This window comes from Sus scrofa, chromosome 9 (assembly GCF_054392235.1).
Source record: "Sus scrofa isolate SSC_HxYL_T2T_F1_AM1 chromosome 9, Sscrofa_HxYL_maternal_Yorkshire_Landrace_v2.0, whole genome shotgun sequence".
Lineage (NCBI taxonomy): Eukaryota > Metazoa > Chordata > Mammalia > Artiodactyla > Suidae > Sus > Sus scrofa.
Genome location: NC_139391.1, coordinates 57,616,925 through 57,635,141, shown reverse-complemented (window position 1 = coordinate 57,635,141; position 18,217 = coordinate 57,616,925). Strand labels below are relative to the sequence as shown.

The 18,217-nt window shown below is 43.6% G+C and overlaps 1 protein-coding gene across 12 annotated transcripts in view; it reads right to left on the bottom strand.

The window, feature by feature from the left end:
- LOC110255461 (uncharacterized) overlaps positions 1–18,217 on the bottom strand; it is a 334,726-nt gene that overhangs the window by 144,729 nt on the left and 171,780 nt on the right. For 2 of the 12 annotated variants that reach the window (XR_014816769.1, XR_014816780.1), the window contains one exon: positions 11,558–11,633. The exons of 8 other annotated variants lie outside the window; for them this stretch is intronic. The gene's annotated coding sequence lies outside the window, so the exon portion shown is untranslated. Of the gene's footprint in view, positions 1–11,557; positions 11,634–16,263; positions 16,329–18,217 lie in introns of all 12 variants that reach the window. 2 more of the 12 variants (XR_014816767.1, XR_014816773.1) reach the window with 2 other exon arrangements.

Below are 18,217 nucleotides of genomic sequence, written 5' to 3'. Positions count from 1 at the left end.
GGTGACAATTCTCTGAGGTAGTTATCATTAGTGTGACTTATAGAAGACTGATGTTCAGAGAGATTCAGAAACATGCCCAGCATCGCACACGTTCTTAATTCTAGCATCTGGTAGAATTAAGGTTCCAGTCCAGTCTGGCTGCCTGGCTCCAGACGCCTGAAACTGACAGTGGCTATTATGACAGTGCTCTGTAGAGTCCATTCTTGTTCTCAGAGTGTGTCCTCTGATCCCTGTAATCATCTTCTGTCCCCCAAAGTTAGGTGGACATGTGACTACTCAGAATAAAGACACATCTCCCAGGCTCTCTGCAGCTGCATGTGGCTATCGGCCACAGGATATAAGTGGAAGCAATGCATTCAATTTCTGGGAAGTGTCAATTTCTGGAAAGGAGAAGGCATGTGCCCTTCCTCCCTTTGCCCTCTCTCTTTCCCAGCTGCCAGAATGCAGATGTGCGTACAGACTGGACCACAAGACGGAAAGTGCACGCTACCGGTGGCAGAGCAGTAGAAATGGACCAGAAAAAGTCTGGTCCTGATCATTGTGGAGCCTCAAGAACATCCCAACCTGCCTCCTAGCATTGATATGTGGACCAAATAAACCTCCATATTGAGTAAACCACTGCTGATTTTGGGTTTTCTTCACTCATCTGGAGAGAATCCTACCTATGGCACAGAGAAACCTCCATTCTTCAGTCCCCATCTCTTCCTACATAAACCCTGTCCTTCTCTGCATCCCTTTCTTTCCCTCCCACCCATTTCATCCAAAACGGACTTAACTTACACGTGTATCAGATTAACAGCAGATCACCAAAGGGGCAAAGGACAGCCTGGGACTTCTGGAGAAGGCAAGCATGAGCTCAAGCCAATGACCATGCTCTTAGAGCAATGTTCTCAGGCCTGGCCAGCAGCGAGGGAATGGTTCAAACCCAGCTATTCCAACTCAGTTGGCCTCTCTGCCCATTTATGAAGTACAGCAAGAGTCTGGCCAACAAAATCTTCTTTCCAAGAAAAAAAATTCAAGTCATCCTGCTTCTCTAGTTCCTCTCCTGCCATCATTCCCAGAAAGATGTACATGCTCTGATGGTTATGAAACATGTCTCTGGTCCCACCCACACATCCCAGGTTCCAGGCAAGACCAAGATAGACTGGCCTGGACTTTCCCCTTCTGTGTGTGTCATCCTTGCTTATCTTCCAGGACAAGCCAACTGAGCATGGCTGCAAAGAGAAATGACCCTTACCCCTCCCATGGAAGGGTTTCAAAGAGTCCCAGAGTGGATACATGCTAAGAGTTCCCTGAATCATTGATTCTTAAAGCTGGAGCAACTACAGAGGTCATCTTGTCCAAAAAAAAGATGATGATCTTATAACTGGGGGAGACAAGCTAGCCAAGGTCAGTCAAATCATTTGTTATTAGAGAATTGGGACCACTGATAACAAGAGCAGCATTTAACCAGTTCTATGTGCCAAAGCCTGAGCTAATGAGCACTTGGCATGGATTATATCACTTAATTCTCATAGCAACCCAATGACCCAGGTACCTAACCTGAGGCTTGGGGAACTTAAATAACTTGCCTGATTTGATTTTACAAGATAATAAGCTGTTGGGTTGGGATTCAAACCCAAATTTATTTGTAGCTTGAACCTAAACTCAGTTCTTTTTACAGCATCACACTACCAATCCATTACTTGTCAAAGTGAGACCATGTCACAATTGCTTTCTTCACAATGGAACCAAACTGGACACCCTGCAATCTCACGGAGTTGTCACCAAGTATATTCCACACAGTGTTGTCCTCAGGGACACCCAAAGGCCTCTTCAGAAATCTAAACTCCATATCTTCCATATTCACATTGAGGTATATGGAACGGTTGGCCAGCGGGGACCTACTGTACAGCACAGAGAACCCTACCCAGTATTTTGTGATAATCTATGTGGGAAAAGAACCAGAAAGAATGGATATGTGTGTATGTATGACTGGGTCACATTGTTTCACAGCAGAAATTATCACAACCTTGTAAATTAACTATACTTCAATAAAACTTAAAAAAATAAAATAAAATCACATCGAAAGGAAGACAGGCTTCACATCTATCCACAGGCAGCAACCTGAGCCACTGCTTGTAAGGTTCAGATAAAAGCCCAATGTCAAGGTTTTCCTATCTCTTCACTCTCACACTGGTTTATTCTGTCTTTCAAGAAGTATTTATTGAGTCAAATAAAACTGTGCTCAGCCTTAGGCATAAACAGTTGAACAAAAGAGACTTGGTGCCTGGACTTAAGGGGCATTTCGGTGGGAGAGAAAGACGATGAAGAAATAATTTCACAGGTATTTACAGGCAATTGTGATAAGAGCAACAAAGGGAAAGTCCCTGTCACCACATGAGGGTATAAGAGGGGCACAGCTGGCCAGGGAATGAATGTGAAAAGGCTCTGAGATGGAGAGAAACCTGGTAAATTTAAGAACCTGAAAGAAAGCCAGGGTGCTGAAGACCTGACTAAGTCTGGGATCATTCAAGACCTTAGAGGCCATGTTAAGAATGTTGGAATATTCTAGAAATAATGATGAGCCACTGAAGAGTGTTCCACAGGCGAATGATGGAGTCTGGTTTGCATTTATCAAGAATCACCTTAGTGGCTGAGCGCAGAGGACATGGGAGTGGAGGCGGAGAGGACTCTTGGAGCTGTCACAGTTGCCCAGCAAGGACAGTGAGTGTGGACACAGGAGGGGCAGAGGAGAGGGGAAGGGGATGGAACTGGGGTATTAGGTAGAGTGGCCTGAAGCCGCACGTGTGCGTGTAGAGCTCAGGAGGGTGATCTCACCTGCATATATAAGTTCGGGAATTGTCTTCCTGCCGATGGCACTGAATCAGCAGGAGTGGGCAGGATGCCCAGAGGGAAATAAAGTCAGAAGAAAAGGGGGTCTAGGATCAAACTCTGAGAAATGGTAAAGTTAAAGGTTGGGCAGAAGGAGAAGATCCAGCAGAGGAGACAGAGAGGAAATGGCCAGAGGAGCAGAAAGCCAACCAGAGCACATGGTGTCACAGAAGGCGGTGGAGTAACCAAGGTGGGAGCGGTTAGTGGTGTGAGAGCCTGAGGTGGACAAGGAAGGTGACAATGAGCCATGCGGAGCCTCCAGGTTGGTGGATGGACGTGCTGCCGGGCACATAGACTCCTCCCCCCACCCTTGCCCTGTGCATCTCTTCTATTTCCCAAGTTGTATCTTTTATAACAAACTGGAAAACCCAGTAGGAGATGCTTCTACTCCATGTGGAAGCTCAATGTCATCTAGATGCAGGTTTATTACAGACATTTTAAGTATATAACATAGCCAGCCTCCTTATCCACAGGGGACCAAGGAGGAGAATCAGATGTGGAAGAAGACATTTTTCCTGCCAAAGTAGTTAAGCTCATTATCCAGTTAAGACCTGTGCCAGCCAAACAGCTAAAGGTAACAGTTTTGAATCAGATGAGGACAATGATAATGACCCTTTGCAAACACTAGTTTTTTGAGAAGAAACAGATGATAAAATAGTTAATGGCACTTCGACATTTTCAAGGTTCAGGCAAAATCAGAACATTGAAAGATAAGAGTTTACAGTTAAAAGTTTTTTTGCTTTTTAGGGCCGCACCCACGGTGGCATGTGTAAGTTCCCAGGCTAGGGGTTGAATCAGAGCTACAGCTGCCAGCCCACACCACAGCCACAGCAACATGGGATCCAAGCCACATCTGCGACCTACACCACAGCTCAAGGCAACGCTGGATCCCTGATCTGCTGAGTGAGGCCAGGAATTGAATCCGCATCCTCGTGGATACTAGTCAGACTCGTTTCCACTTTGCCACAACAGGAACTCTCAAGATTTTTTTTTTTTTTTTTTTTTTAAGTATTGCTGTCAACTAAAGAATTCGAAAGAGGCTTGCTTAGAGAAATTTTGTAGAAGAATTTATATTTTTGAGTTTTATTTCCTGAACATGATCCCCTTACTTGAGAAATTTTCCAGCAAAAAAAAACATATCTAATAGCATTGGTTCTCTAATAGTATTTTTTACTTTGGTTAACATTACCTGGGAATACAAAAATGCAGAATGCTATCTTCCTGACATATGAGTGTACATGTCACTGAATGATAACTTTGCACAAATATCATTCCTAAGTAAAGATTAAAATAAGTCCATGTGGTTGCCAAGGGGGAGGGGGAGGGAGTGGATGGACTGAGAATCTGGGGTTAATAGATGCAGACTGTAGCCTTGGGAATAGATGGGCAATGAGATCCTGCTGTATAGCACTGGGAACTATGTCTAACCACTTCAGATGAATTGATACATGTATGTGTAACCAGGTCACCACTCTGTACAGTAGAAAATTGATGGAACACTGTAAACCAGTTATAACAAAAATAAATAAACATAGAACAAAGAATAAATAGAACTGTGTTGAAATAGATCTGCTATAAAATAAAATAAAATAAAATAAAATAAAATAAAATAAAAAATAAAATCCATACATGCTACAGTTCTGCTTCAGGATCAAAGAAAATACCAGTATTTTGATGTGGGTACATTTGGCCAGAGATTGATCTAAAAGTCAATCTCTTCATAGTTTTAATAATTTCTAGAGATTCTGGATTTCCTAAAGGTAAAATAATCTATGCAAAACTACACCTACAATCACATTTGTTACTAAGGTTGTGATAGTATCAGCCACCGGGACTTTGAATAGTTAGACAGATGTTAGATTTTGAATAGATACAAGTTTGCATTAAAATATAGAACAGGAGTTCCCTTGTGGCACAGTAGGTTAAGGATCTGGCACTGTCACTGCAGCAGCCTGGGTTGCTACTGTGGCAAGGGTTTGATTCCTAGCCTGGAAAATTACACATGCCACAGGCTCAGCCAAAAAATAAAATATAAAACGGTCAAAAAATTTGATGGTACCCATTAGATTAGGTAAGAATGCGGAGATGGGAGTTCCCGTCATGGTGCAGTGGAAACGAATCTGACTAGGAACCATGAGGTTTCGGGTTCGATCCCTGGCCTCGCTCAGTGGGTTAAGGATCTGGCGTTGCCGTGAGCTGTGGTATAGGTCACAGACTCAGCTCGGATCCTGTGTTGCTGTGGCTCTGGCACAGGCCGGCAGCAACGGCTCCAATTAGACCCCTAGCCTGGGAACCTCCATATGCCGCGGGTACAACCCTATAAAGACAGAAAATACAAAAAAAAAAAAAAATGGGGAGATGGTCATTTCTACAGACCCCTTTTCATTTCAGATTCATCCTGGATCAGCTCTGGCTCACAATCCACTCAGGGTCACCCTAATTCCTCCCTCAGTTCTACAAGAGGAAAATATTCCAAGATCAGAACCCAAAACCCTGGCTCTGGCCCAGTCCCAAGACTCAGATGATGCTTGAGGAAGTAAAAGCACGGAAGCCTAAATATATATGAATTGGGTTAATATTTTTTAAAACCTTGCATATTCAGTTAGCTTGCAAATGTTCTGTGTAGGCCTGAGGCATGATCATTTCTATAAGGTAGGATCTGGTCACAGGATCAGAACAACAGACTTTATTTGATGCCAAGAGAGCTGAGTCAGGAGCTGTGACCAGCCAGAGCAGGGATAGGGACGGAAAGGACCAACTGGAAGACAGGACCTGATTATGTGAGAGTCAAATGGTCAAGTCCAGAGACTGAGGGACGAGATAGATGATGATGTTCAAGCTGAAAGGCAGCCAGGTGAGCTGGCTGTGGAATCAGGTCTGAAAACTCCACAAGCACCAGGTGGTTAGAGTGAGAGAGACGTGACCAGGGCTCCGGGCCTGGGGCTTCAACCATACGCATCCTAAGAGCATCACTAGTCTCAGTGTGCAGAGGACAAATTACCTGGTGCCACACAGCTAGTGAGAGGCAGATCCAGGACCCAGGTCCCAGCCCCTGTCAACCCAACCAGGGTCACTAGCTACTCTGCAGTATGGAAGCCCAACCAACCTCACTCTCCTCCTGGTGGGAAGCCATCACCTCCAAGTGGAGGCTTCTCCTCTAGGCCTTGTATTCCAGGCTTTTAATCACGCCTCCTTCCCCAGATGGGGCCGTGGGAGGCAAAATCACGGCATCACTCACTCTGCCCTCCTCCCACCTCTGACCCAGCAATCTGGCAGAAAATTCGTCTGCACAGCTGCCCTGCTGAAAACTCTCTCTCTCGTTACTTAAAATCATCCCTCTGCAGGAATGGAGCCCCCAAAGCACGTCCACAAGCAAACCAGGACTCCCCATTGCTGTGGACATAGCTCAGCTCCTAGGCACCCACCGCCTCCCCCTTGTCGCGGCGGATGGCAGCACTTTGTGCTCTGGGCGCTGAACTTTCCCATCTAGTGCTGTTTGTGTGGTGGAGGAGGACCAGGAAGTGGGGTGGACATCTGTCACAGAGGGTTGCATAACATTTCTGACCTGAGCAACTTTTGTCTTCATTCACTGATCCAGACATGCAGGATGGCTGATGGCCTCTGACGTGCAACCAGCTCCCCTGACTCAGCGTAGACGGAGGGAACAGGAAGTCTGAACAAACTATGTGTGTGTGTGAATCTCTGTGTGCAAGCTTTATATATTTTCCAACCCTGACTGCTTAGCCCTCCTATCTGACCCTTTCAGGGACGTGTTGGAGCTTGAGAGGGTGGTTAAGCAGGATGCAAATAAGATCATGCCCCTGAGAGTCCGTGCATGAAGCGTGATGTTTGGGGACCAGATCCGTTTGTTTGTGTCTTTATTTCAGCTGAAGCTCTTCCGTTCCCACATGCCCCAGGGATGAGGTTCTGGAGCCCCTGTGGGGCCTGCAGGAGCTATTTGCCTAGTTGCTAGGCGATGTCAATCCTGCTTCACGCCTGGTGAGCTCATGCCTGTGGGTGATCCGGGATTAGCTTTACAGCAACCAGAAAGAGGGGGAAAGAGGTATGTGTGCAACAGCACATGCGAGCAGTGACAGAGTGATGAAGGATGATTCTGACAGGACACCCAGAGCCGTGAGGAGCAGGAAAACAATAGGTACCATTTAAGCCTCTACCCTCTGCCAGGTGTTGGGCCAGGCTCTCTGGCACATGTGAGCTCACTGAAAGGGGGCGACAGATCGAGAGCAGGTGGCCATGTGAGAAGAGATGCCTGTCATCTTTTCACTCTTACGTTTACCCTCCATAGTGCCTGGCACGTGGTACATATGGAGCAATTATTATTCCAGCCCCAGCTACCTAACCCAGCTCTCTCATCTGCTATACAAGACCACGATTTGGAGATGTTTCCCCAGATAAACACTATCCTTCATACGCATCTGACCACATTTTGAAAGGTCCAAACAGAAGAGGGTGGGGATGTTCTGATCCTCCCCTCCTCACTGCAGAGGACCCAGACGACCACTGGCCACCAGGAGGAGAAGGGGGGGACCGTGCCCAGCAACAAGGATTTGCCAGGGCCCCTCGTCCCCCCGTCTAATAGTCCCCTAGCCCAAGTCCTGATACCTTGGCCCTGGTGGCTTCAGTAGGATCCCAGCCCATCTCCCTGCCTCCCTTTTCCTGCTGTTTCGCTCCAGACCATTCTGATAACAGAGCAGCAATGCTTCCTCTTCCTGGCATGTGGCTGCTTCCCAGGAGCCTGCCCGGTCCCCACCCCTCCTGTGCCCCATGATCTTTCCAGCCTCCCCAGCTCAGAGCTGACAGCCTGCCTGCAGCTCCTGCCAGACCAAACCTCTTTGCACCCTCCATGCATTTCCTAATCAAATCCTACTGGGTTTTCCAGTTTGTCTGAGATATCCTTGACATACACTACTATACACACTTAGGTTGTACAGCTTAATGATTTGACTTATATATATCCTGCAATGATCACCACAGTAAGTTTTTTTTTTTCTTTGTCTTTTTAGGGCTGCACCTGCAGCATATGAAGGTTCCCAGGCTAGGAGTCAAATCAGAGCTGCAGCTGCCGGCCTACACCACAGCCACAGCCACAGCCACAGCACCGCAGGATCCAAGCCAAGCCTGCAACCTACACCACAGCCCATGGCAACGCTGGATCCTTAACCCACTGAGCGAGGCCCGGGATCGAACCTGCGTCCTCAAGGATGCTAGTCAGATTCGTTTCCACCGAGCCATGTCAGGTACTCCGATCACCACAGTAAGTTTCCTTAACTCTATCATTTCATACAGATACAAACTTTTTTTTTTTTTCCTATGATGGGGACTTTTATGATTTGCTCTCTTAACAGCTTTCCTATAGATTATATGGTATTAACTGTAGTCATTGTGTTGAACATGGCATCCTACTACTTATTCATCTTATAACTGGACGTTTCTGCCTTTCAACCATCTTCATCCAATTCTCCCAGCCCCACCACATCGCTGTTAACCACAAATGTGACCTCTTCTTCTATGAGTTTCTTGTTTTTCTTGTTTTAGAGTCTACATATAAGTGAGGTCACACCGTATTTGTCTTTCTCTGTCTGGCTTATTTCACTTAGCATAGTAGCTTTAACTTTCATTCATGTCATATCACGTTTGTTTGATTTATTTATTAATCTGTCAATGGACATTTGGGTTGGTTCCATCTTTAGCTACTGTGAATAATGTGCTGTGAACATTGGTGTACGTGGGTCTATTTGAATTCCTGCTTTCAATTTTTTTTGGAGTGGATGCCCAGGAGTGGAATTGCTGGATCATGTGGTAATTCAATGCTTAATTTTTTGAGGAATGCCATGCTGTGTTCCACAGTGGCTGAACCCTGTTATATTCTCACCAGCAATGCACAAGGCTTCCAGTTCCTCTGCTACCTTTGCTGCACTTGTTATTTTCTGTTTTTGTTTTATATTCTAAGGAATGAGAAGTTGGATATTATTGTGGTTTTAATTTGCACTTCCCTAACGACTGCTGATTTAAGCACATTTTCGTGTGTTTATTGGTCATCTGTATATCCTCTTTGGAGAACTGTCTATTCAAGTCCTTTGAACATTTTTTTTTTTATTGAAGAAGAGTTGATTTATAATGTTGTGTTAGGGGTTCCTGTAATTGTTCAGTGGAAATGAATCTGACTAGTATTCATGAGGATGCAGGTTCAATCCCTGGCCTTGCTCAGTCTGTCAAGGATCCAGCGTTGCCCTGAGCTGTAGTGTAGTTCACAGATGCAGCTCGGATCTGGTGTTGCTGTGGCTGTGGTGCAAGGCAGGTGGCTACGGCTCCGATTTGACCCCTACCCTAGGAACCTCCATATGCTTCGTGTTCGGCCCTAAAAAAGAAAAGACAAAAAAAATTAATAATACTGTTGTGTTAGTTTCAGGTGTACAGAAAATGACTCAGCAAAGTGGTTCTTTTTCAGATTTTTTTTCATTTTAGGTTATTTTAAGATATTGAATATAGTTCCCTGTGCTATACAATAGGTCTTTTTAAAAATTGGGTTGTTTTTGTTGTTATTGAGTTGTAGGACTTCTTTATGTATTCTAGATATTAATCCTATTTCAGATATATGATTTGCAAATATTTTCTCCCATCCTGTGGCTTGCCTTTTCACTCTATTGATGATGTCCTTTGATGTGCACAGTTGTAAATTTTGATGAAGTCCAATTTAACTACTTTTTGTCCTTGTGTTGCCTATGCTTTTGGTGTCATATCCAAAAAAATCATTGCCAAATTCAATGTCATGAGCTTTCCCCCTGTGTTTTCTTCTAAGAGTTTTATAGTGTTAGCCCTTACATTTAGATTTTTTTATCCACTTTGAGTTAATTTATGTGGATGGTATAAGCGTCTAATTTTATTTTTTGCAGTGGATGTCCAGTTTTCCATGAACCATGGTAAAAAAAAAAACAAAAAAAACCACAAAAAAACCTGTGTTTTCCTCTACAAATGGTCTTGGAACTTCTGTTCAAAATCGTCTGGCTTGGAGTTCCCGTCGTGGCGCAGTGGTTAATGAATCTGACTAGGAACCATGAGGTTGCAGGTTTGGTCCCTGCCCTTGCTCAGTGGGTTAACGATCCGGCGTTGCCGTGAGCTGTGGTGTAGGTTGCAGATGCCGCTCGGATCCTGCGTTGCTGTGGCTCTGGCGTAGGCTAGTGGCTACAGCTCCGATTAGACCCCTAGCCTGGGAATCTCCATATGCCGCTGGAGCGGCCCAAGAAATAGCAAAAAAAGACAAAAAAATAAAAAAATTAAAAAAGTAAAATCGTCTGACTATACATGCAGGGGTTTATATCTGGGCTCTCTATTCTATTGGTCTAAATGTCTATTTTTATGCGCATACCATGTTGTGTCGATTACTGTAGTTTGTAGTAAATTTTGAAATCAGTAAGGGTGATATCTTCAATTTTGTTCTTCTTCAAGATTTTATTGACTATTTGCAGTCCCTTGAGATTCCATTTGAATTTGATAAATCTTTCCATTTCTGCAAAAATTATCTTTGGTATCTTGATAGGAACGGCACTGATCCAAAGATTGCATTGGGTAGTACTTGGGAAGTTTCAAAAAATCTTTTCCTGAATTTCTTTTTGTGTTTTTTTTTTTTCTTTTCTTTTGTCTTTTGGCCATTTCTTGGGCCACTCCCACGGCATATGGAAGTTCCCAGGGTAGGGGTCGAATCGGAGCTGTAGCTGCTGGCCTACGCCAGAGCCACAGCAACACGGGATCCAAGCCACACCTGCAACCTACATCACAGTTCACAGCAATGCCAGATCCTTAACCCACTGAGCAAGGCCAGGTATCCAACCCGCAACCTCATGGTTCCTAATCGGATTCATTAACCACTGAGCCACGACGGGAACTCCCCTGAATTTATTTATTTACTGTTTTCCTGTACAAATATCTTCTTTAGCTAACTAAATAATAGATTTTTGATCACAGGAACTATGTGTTCTGTCTTTTTTTGTATCTTATGGTGTCCAGAACAATACTGAAGATACTAAGCCACAGGTAAAAAAAGATGAAGGTTTATTTCTCTAACTTAAAACCCTTTTAATGGATAAAACTACAGGCAATCAACTATTACCCCAACATTTCTTCCAGCTTTGGATTTTTCTACCGAATGACTTAGAGCTGAAAAAGAAAACAAGAGAGGCCACCAATGCCTGCCATATCTGCAAAGCACACACACCCTTCCTGGATCACCAATTAAAGCTGATACCATGACTTCTGGCCACACCAGAGAAGCCAACACCTCTTCCCATTTCCTTCCCTGATAACTGCTGTCAGTGTTGCCATTGGGATGTGACTGTTCATAAGAAACCCAAGTAAAGGGTGATTTCTAGACTGAGGGGGCTGCAACTGGCATGTTGTAGGAGTGACTCTAAGTATTGTTTCTATCCACTGTCTATTCAGAACTTGTGATATGTCAAGTGCCAAACAATTAAGGTGTTTTACATGCATTATCTCAATGTTGGGGGATAATGAGGGCCAAAGGTCACTCTGGAAAGGAAATAGGTTTGGTATCCAATTCTCAGATGAGTGGGAAACCATAGGGAAAGAAACCCAGGTGCAGATAACCCAGTGGAGTTTGACATACAGTGAGCACCATGCTAGTTACATGTAAACTCTAAGTACTTACACATTGGAAAGGTCTGGTCAGCTTGCATTTGCTCTGAGTCTGGGTTCTCTCTGTAATGGGGACTTCATAACGGCTCCTAAGGAACAACAATGAAGTGCTCCTAAACAGAATTCTGCATAACCCAAAGTACACAGACAAGCCACAAACTTGCCCACCGGAAGTGCCAGGCTTGGTTCTTAGAGTCAGGGCAAGACCTTCCCACTCTATAGCTCACATCCTAAGCTAAGCCCTCCAGGACTGGTGGAAATTCCTGGCCACCAGTGGAGAGCGCTGACAAGTTAATTACAGAGCCTACACAGTCCATGGTGACTACGGGGTTGCCCATAAGAATTGCGTGGTGCCAGATGTGGCTGTTGCCCTGAGTGATGTGTCAGATGTGTCGGATGCTAGGACTGTGCTGATTTGCTGCCACAGCAACCGACAACTGAGATTAAACAGGAGTTTCCCCTGAAATCAGTTGGCATCCTATAGGCCAAACGACTGACACTTTTCCATGAGGTTTTGGCTCTGGTATGACCTAGGTGTTGAGATTCTAATGGAGCAAGGATGAATGGCCTGGGCAGTGAACTGGGACAGCCTATGAAACATGAGCTTCTTGAAACTGCCCTTTGTGTTTTCTGTCATCCCTCCATTCAGGGAGACAACCGGAGCTCCCCTTCCTCACCAGCATTTCCTGATTAACACAATCTACCCGATCTCCATTGTGCAGCCCCTCTTCTGCCCTGAGAACACTACATATTCTAGCCATCTGGTCCAATCCCCATATATCCCCATATAAACCAGGTCACTTGGCCCATAGACAAGCTCTCATGTGATTACAGACCATACCCACAAATCCAGCCAGCCAAGAGACCAAGTATATACAAAAATTCACTCAACTCACTTCACTACTGCACAGTAATTCATAGCAAATGCACTAGTAATATGGGTCTCTAGTGTCATTTTCAACCACTGGAGCAAATATTTACATAATCCAGGTCTTACTGGGACTGCTTATTTGTTTCTGGGGTATGTGTCATAATCTTTCAATGGCTTCTTCATGCTAAGGGTATGAAGTGCAAACTCTTTGCTTCAGCAGTCAAGGACCTCCAAAGTACTCCCTGGCCCATGCTCTCCAATCCAGCCTGGTTGTTTTACTCAAGCATATCGCCACATTTCTGTCTTTAAAGCCTTGCTCACCACATTTTCCCCCAGGGTAATTACCACCCCCTCGCCTTGCCTCACTTCCACCAAGCTCCTGCCAACTGTCAAGTCCTGGATGAAGCCCCATACAATCTAAGAAGCTTTCACTGGTCACTCTGGATACCAGTGATCTCTCTCCATCTCCTCTACCTTCTCCAGAATTTTTTCTTTACCCAACTATTATGAGTTGGATTGTGTACCCACCACCACGACCACCAAATTCACATGTTGAAGTCCTACATACTTCAGAATGTGACCTCATTTGGAAACAGGGTTGTTTCAGATGGATTAGTTAAGATGAGGACATACTAGAGTAGGGTGGACATAGGATCAGTGTCCTTGTGAAAAGGTAACACAGTCATGCACCTTGTGAACGTGAAGGTAGAAATTTGGGTGATGTGTCTACAAGCCAAGAAACACCACCAATTGTTAGAAAACCACAAGAGGCTGGGAGAGAAGAAGCCAACATTGTCAACACCTTGACCTTGGACTTCTGGCCTCCAGAATTATGAGAGGATAAAATTCTGTTGTTTAAGCCACCCAGTCTGTGTACCTCATTAGAGCAGGCCTAGCAAACTCACACAGCCACTTATTTCATTACATTTAGATCCAACAAATTATAAGGTCTTACTGTGAGCCTAACACCAGCATGGGTGCTTTGCACGCCCTCCTCATTTAATATTTTATATGTATGAAGTAATGGCAGTATTCCCAGTTTAAAAATGAGGAAAATGTGGCTCAGGTAGTTAGGTAAAACCACAGAACTAGTAAAAGATTTGAAACTAAGCATACCCATTTGAAGATTACTATGTCATGTTGCTTCTCCCATATGCTGTCCTATAGGACTAGCTTTTTAAATGTGTGCATCTTCTCTCTCCAGTGAGGCTCAAGTTTCTTGGAGCTAGAGATACTATCTGAAAAATCTATGAGCCTACAAAGTGGCTGGAATCATAGCCTTTCTCTAGCAAATACTTGGTAACTATTTCTGTGATTACATTAATGTGTATCACATTGGTTTCTTCAGCATAAATATCCATTTTTTATATCTATCCTATCTTCACACATTCCAAATAGAGCATCAGTATAAATGACCAGACAGCTGAGCCAAATCACTGGAGCCCATCTCCCTAGAGGTTTCCTTATGTTCCCTTACCAGCTTGATGTTCCAGCATACACTGCCTATATTTGTGTGGCTTTTCCTGGTATTTATCCTCTGGACTCTGAGAAGTCTAGAAAATCCATGGACACTACTTACCAAAGTTTGCAAGACTAGCAGCACCCAGGGGATCGAAACTTTCTGCTCTTGGAAATGCTTTAGAGTGATGTGGAGGTCCTGAGACATCACAACTCCTTCCCTCCCTAGCCACATCTTCCTGGTAAAAACACTATCCTTCAGAACCATCTGCCCTTGTCAGCACTCTTAGTGTTGGGCAGTTTCTGGAGCTGATAACAATACTGGTGCCCTGCATCCATGGGGTGGCCTTGGTCTTTCCTCAGAAATGAGATGCTAAAGTCAGAAAGGGACTTTCTACTAGCAATGGTCCCTTCACCTCAGTTCTGAAAGGAAAAAAAAAAGCAAGCCAGGAACAGATTTTGTCCTGGAAAGAGATCTCTGTAAGGGAAGAAAGACAAGATTCCTGGGCCATTAGCTACCACTGAGTAGAGTCCAATTTGGCCAAAGAGGCAGGTCAAGTCTCCTTCTTCTTCTACACACCCACCTCCAAGGCCAAAAGTACAAGAGTTCCTTCAGGTCAACTCCCTCATCCAAGCTTATTTTTCCAGTCTAACATGGTAGAAAGCACTTGGTATTTAGAACTGGGAGGTACACATTTGGCTACTTCTCATAATTCAAGCTGAGTAACTTTCAGTAAGCACCATAAGCCAGTGGTACACGGAGGGGTCTCTGGAGCCTGCTAGCCTGACTTCACCACTCACTTACCAGCCCAGTGACCTTGGTCAATTTATCTAGAGTCTCTCTATGCCTGCTTCTCAAGTTGTTGTGTAGATCAAATCTACATGAATAAGTCAAAGTTTCTGTCTCTGTGTCCACATAATTGCCTGTTATTGCATTACACAGATCTGAATAATCCCATTGTCACCAAAGGAAGAAGTAATATTTGGTAATAGGCTGTCTGGTAGACAAGACCTTAATTTGGAAAGAAGAGAGGAAGCTCTTGAGGGAACTTCAAAGGAATAGGCAATTCTCTTCCAGAGTGGTTGAAAGAGAAACACCAAAAGAAAGGAAAACAACAAAAAAGAGTATCCAGAAGCTGTGAGATAATAGCAAATGGTCTAATACATGTGTAATTGGAGTTCCATAAGTAAAAGGGAGAGAACATGGCAGAAGAATTACTTGAAGAACTGATGGCTGAGAATTTCCCAAAATTAATGAAAGATAACAAACCGCAGATCCAAGAAGCTCAAAGAATCACAAACAGGATTAAAAGACATGCATATACACACTCACAGATATATCATGGTTAAATCATGGTTAACCTGATTTAAACCAGAGATAAAGAGGAAATCTTGAAGGTAGACAGAGAAAAAATAAACATTATGTATAAAGGAATAAAGATAAGAATTAGGACAGACTCATAGTCAGAAGCTACACAGACTACAAGGCAATAGAGGCGCTCTTTGAAGCACTTAAAAACATCAGTCCAGATTTCTGCACTCAGTGAAAATACTTTTCAAAAACGAATTTTTAAAAATATGTTTTCAGAGAGTTCCCATCGTGGCTCAGCAAGAAACAAATCCTACTAGGAACCATGAGGTTGCAGGTTTGATCCCTGGCCTTGCTCAGCAGGTTAAGGATCTGGCGTTGTTGTGAGCTGTGGTGTAGGTCGTAGACGCAGCTTGGATCTGGCATTGCAGTGGCTCTGGTGTAGGCTGGTGGCTGTAGCTCCGATTCGACCCTTAGCCTGGGAACCTCCATGTGCCTCAAGTGCATCCCTAGAAAGCAATATATATATACTTTTTCAGACACACACACACACAAAAAGCTGAGAAAGTTAATTGCCACCTGTTCTACACTAACAGAAACATGTAGGATTTGCTTCAGGTAGAAAGAATATGATTCCTTGGAGTTCCCGTTGTGGCTCAGCAGTTAATGAATCTGACTAGCAACTATGAGGATGCAGGTTCAATCCCTGACCTTGCTCAGTGGGTTAAGGATTCAGCATTGCCATGAGCTGTGGTGTAGGTCACAGATGAGGCTCCGATCCTGCATTGCTATGGCTGTGGTGTAGGCCAGTGGCTACAGCTCCAATTCAACTCCTAGCCTGGGAACTTCCATATGCCAAGTGCGTGGCCCTAAAAAGCAAAAAAAAAAAAAAAAAAAAAAAAAAGTCACATAAAACAAAGTGAAGAAAGAAAGAATGTGATACCAAATGGAAACTTAGATCTACACAAACAAATGAAGAGTGATGAAAACAGTGGAAAATGAGGAGAAATATAAGAATTCTTCCTTATCTTAAATCTTTTTAAGACACTAAGAAGTTAGACTCTCTGCATTTAAAACTTACCTCTAACATTGCCAGCTGTATTTGTGTGCAATTTATATAAACTTTGTGGACTTCAGTTTTCTTGTCTGTAAAATCAGGATAATAATACCTACTTTACTGTGTTGTTGAGAGAATTAACTAAAACAATACGTGTAATATACTTTATATACAGTAACTTTCTATTCTCTTTATTCTAATCCCATAACATTAATCATGCAAAGGTTATATTCTGGTCCAAAAGCAAACAGAATGAATTAACCTTAGCATCCGTCAAAATCTCCAGAGTATTCCTTATTGGTTTCAAATAAAACCCCCACTGCACTTCTTTACCCACTATAAAAAAAAAATAGCTCTTCCCCACTTTTCCTCATCTGAAGATAAGAGCACTTGTACAATTAAATCTCCTGCCATGTCATGAGCCTCTTTCTCTGGGGAATGAGTGATTTTAGAAACACTGAATTGTTATTATCCAATTTATTTGTTAAATCACCTCCCATATATCAGGCCCTGGACAAGGAACAACAGATATAGCAAGAAACAAGATACTCCAGGCTCTGGCCCTCCTGGAACTTAAGATCTAACAGAGAAAGCGGGCAGTAAACATGCAAGGGCACAAATAAATACATCACTACATGGGGGTGGGGAAGCATTATTCACTGAAATTCTTCTCAGTGAAAGAACTTATTCCATTTTTAGGGATGGACATTTTTAGGGATGTTACTTATTTGAGTAACAGCCAAGATTCTTCCTGGAAGTCAACTGGCACCAAAGCCTCAGGGAAAGGGGAGAGTATCTCAGAGACAGTAGGGAAAATATTTTCCCCACATGAAAAGAGATTCTTTGAGAATACATAGAGACTTTTTTTTTTACTGCCACATCTGTGGCATATGGCAATTCCTGGGCTGGGGTAGAATCAGAGCTGTAGCTGCAGGCCTGTGCCATGACCATGGCAACACTGGATCCGAGCTACATTTGTGACCTATGCTGCAGCTTGTGGCAAATCTTCATTTTTAACCCACTAAGAGAGGCCAGGGATTGAACCCACATCAACGTGGACACTATATCAGGTTCTTAACCCACTGGGCCACATCAGGAACTCTGAGAATTTTTTTTTTTTTTTTTTTTTTTGCTTTTTAGGGCCATACCCACATGACATGGAAGTTCCCAGGCTAGCAGCCAAATCAGAGCTACGGCTGTCGGTCTATACCACAGCCACAGCAATGAGAGATCCAAGCCACATCTGCGACCTACACCACAGCTTACACCAACACTGGATCCTTAACCTGCTGAGCGAGGCAGGGATCAAACCCACATCATCATGGACCCTAGTCAGGTTCGTTAACTGCTGGGTCATGAAGGGAACTCCTGGGAACTTTTTTTTCTTTTTTTAATTTGAGGACTGGATTGGAATGTAGACCATTTTTTATGGGCGTTTGCCTTCATGCATGTTTCCTTCCCAGCAGCTGATATTTTTTTAGGTGAGCGCTCAATCTCAGAGACTTAAAAAAACACAGGCATAGCAATAAAGAACTAAGAGGATTCTTCCTCTGGGGGAAACTGAGTCCCGCAGAGGAGAAAAAATCTGTCCAAGTTTGCATGACTTTCCAGTAGGAGAACTGAAAACTTAAGTTGGAATTGGAAGAACTCAAGTCTCCCAACCACCATCCAGTGTCTTGCTTCAAGAGACCACACCACCTCCCTTGGGAACTGAGAATTCTTTGCCTTGGAATTAGTTCAGATAGCAAAATCCATTGGCAAGTTTCCTGTACTCACAGCTTTAGAATATGCAAATTTTCTATTTTTGGCCTCTTCAGCAAATGCACGCTTTTCAGTACCATCATATTCAAAATGCATTCCCTGCTATTGTAAATAACTTTTAAAGGAGGGATTAAAGATTAGGAAAGGAAAAGGCAGGTAAAATAACTTCCATTCTGATATGGCAACTTGATCACATCACTCATCTAAATTCTTCTTC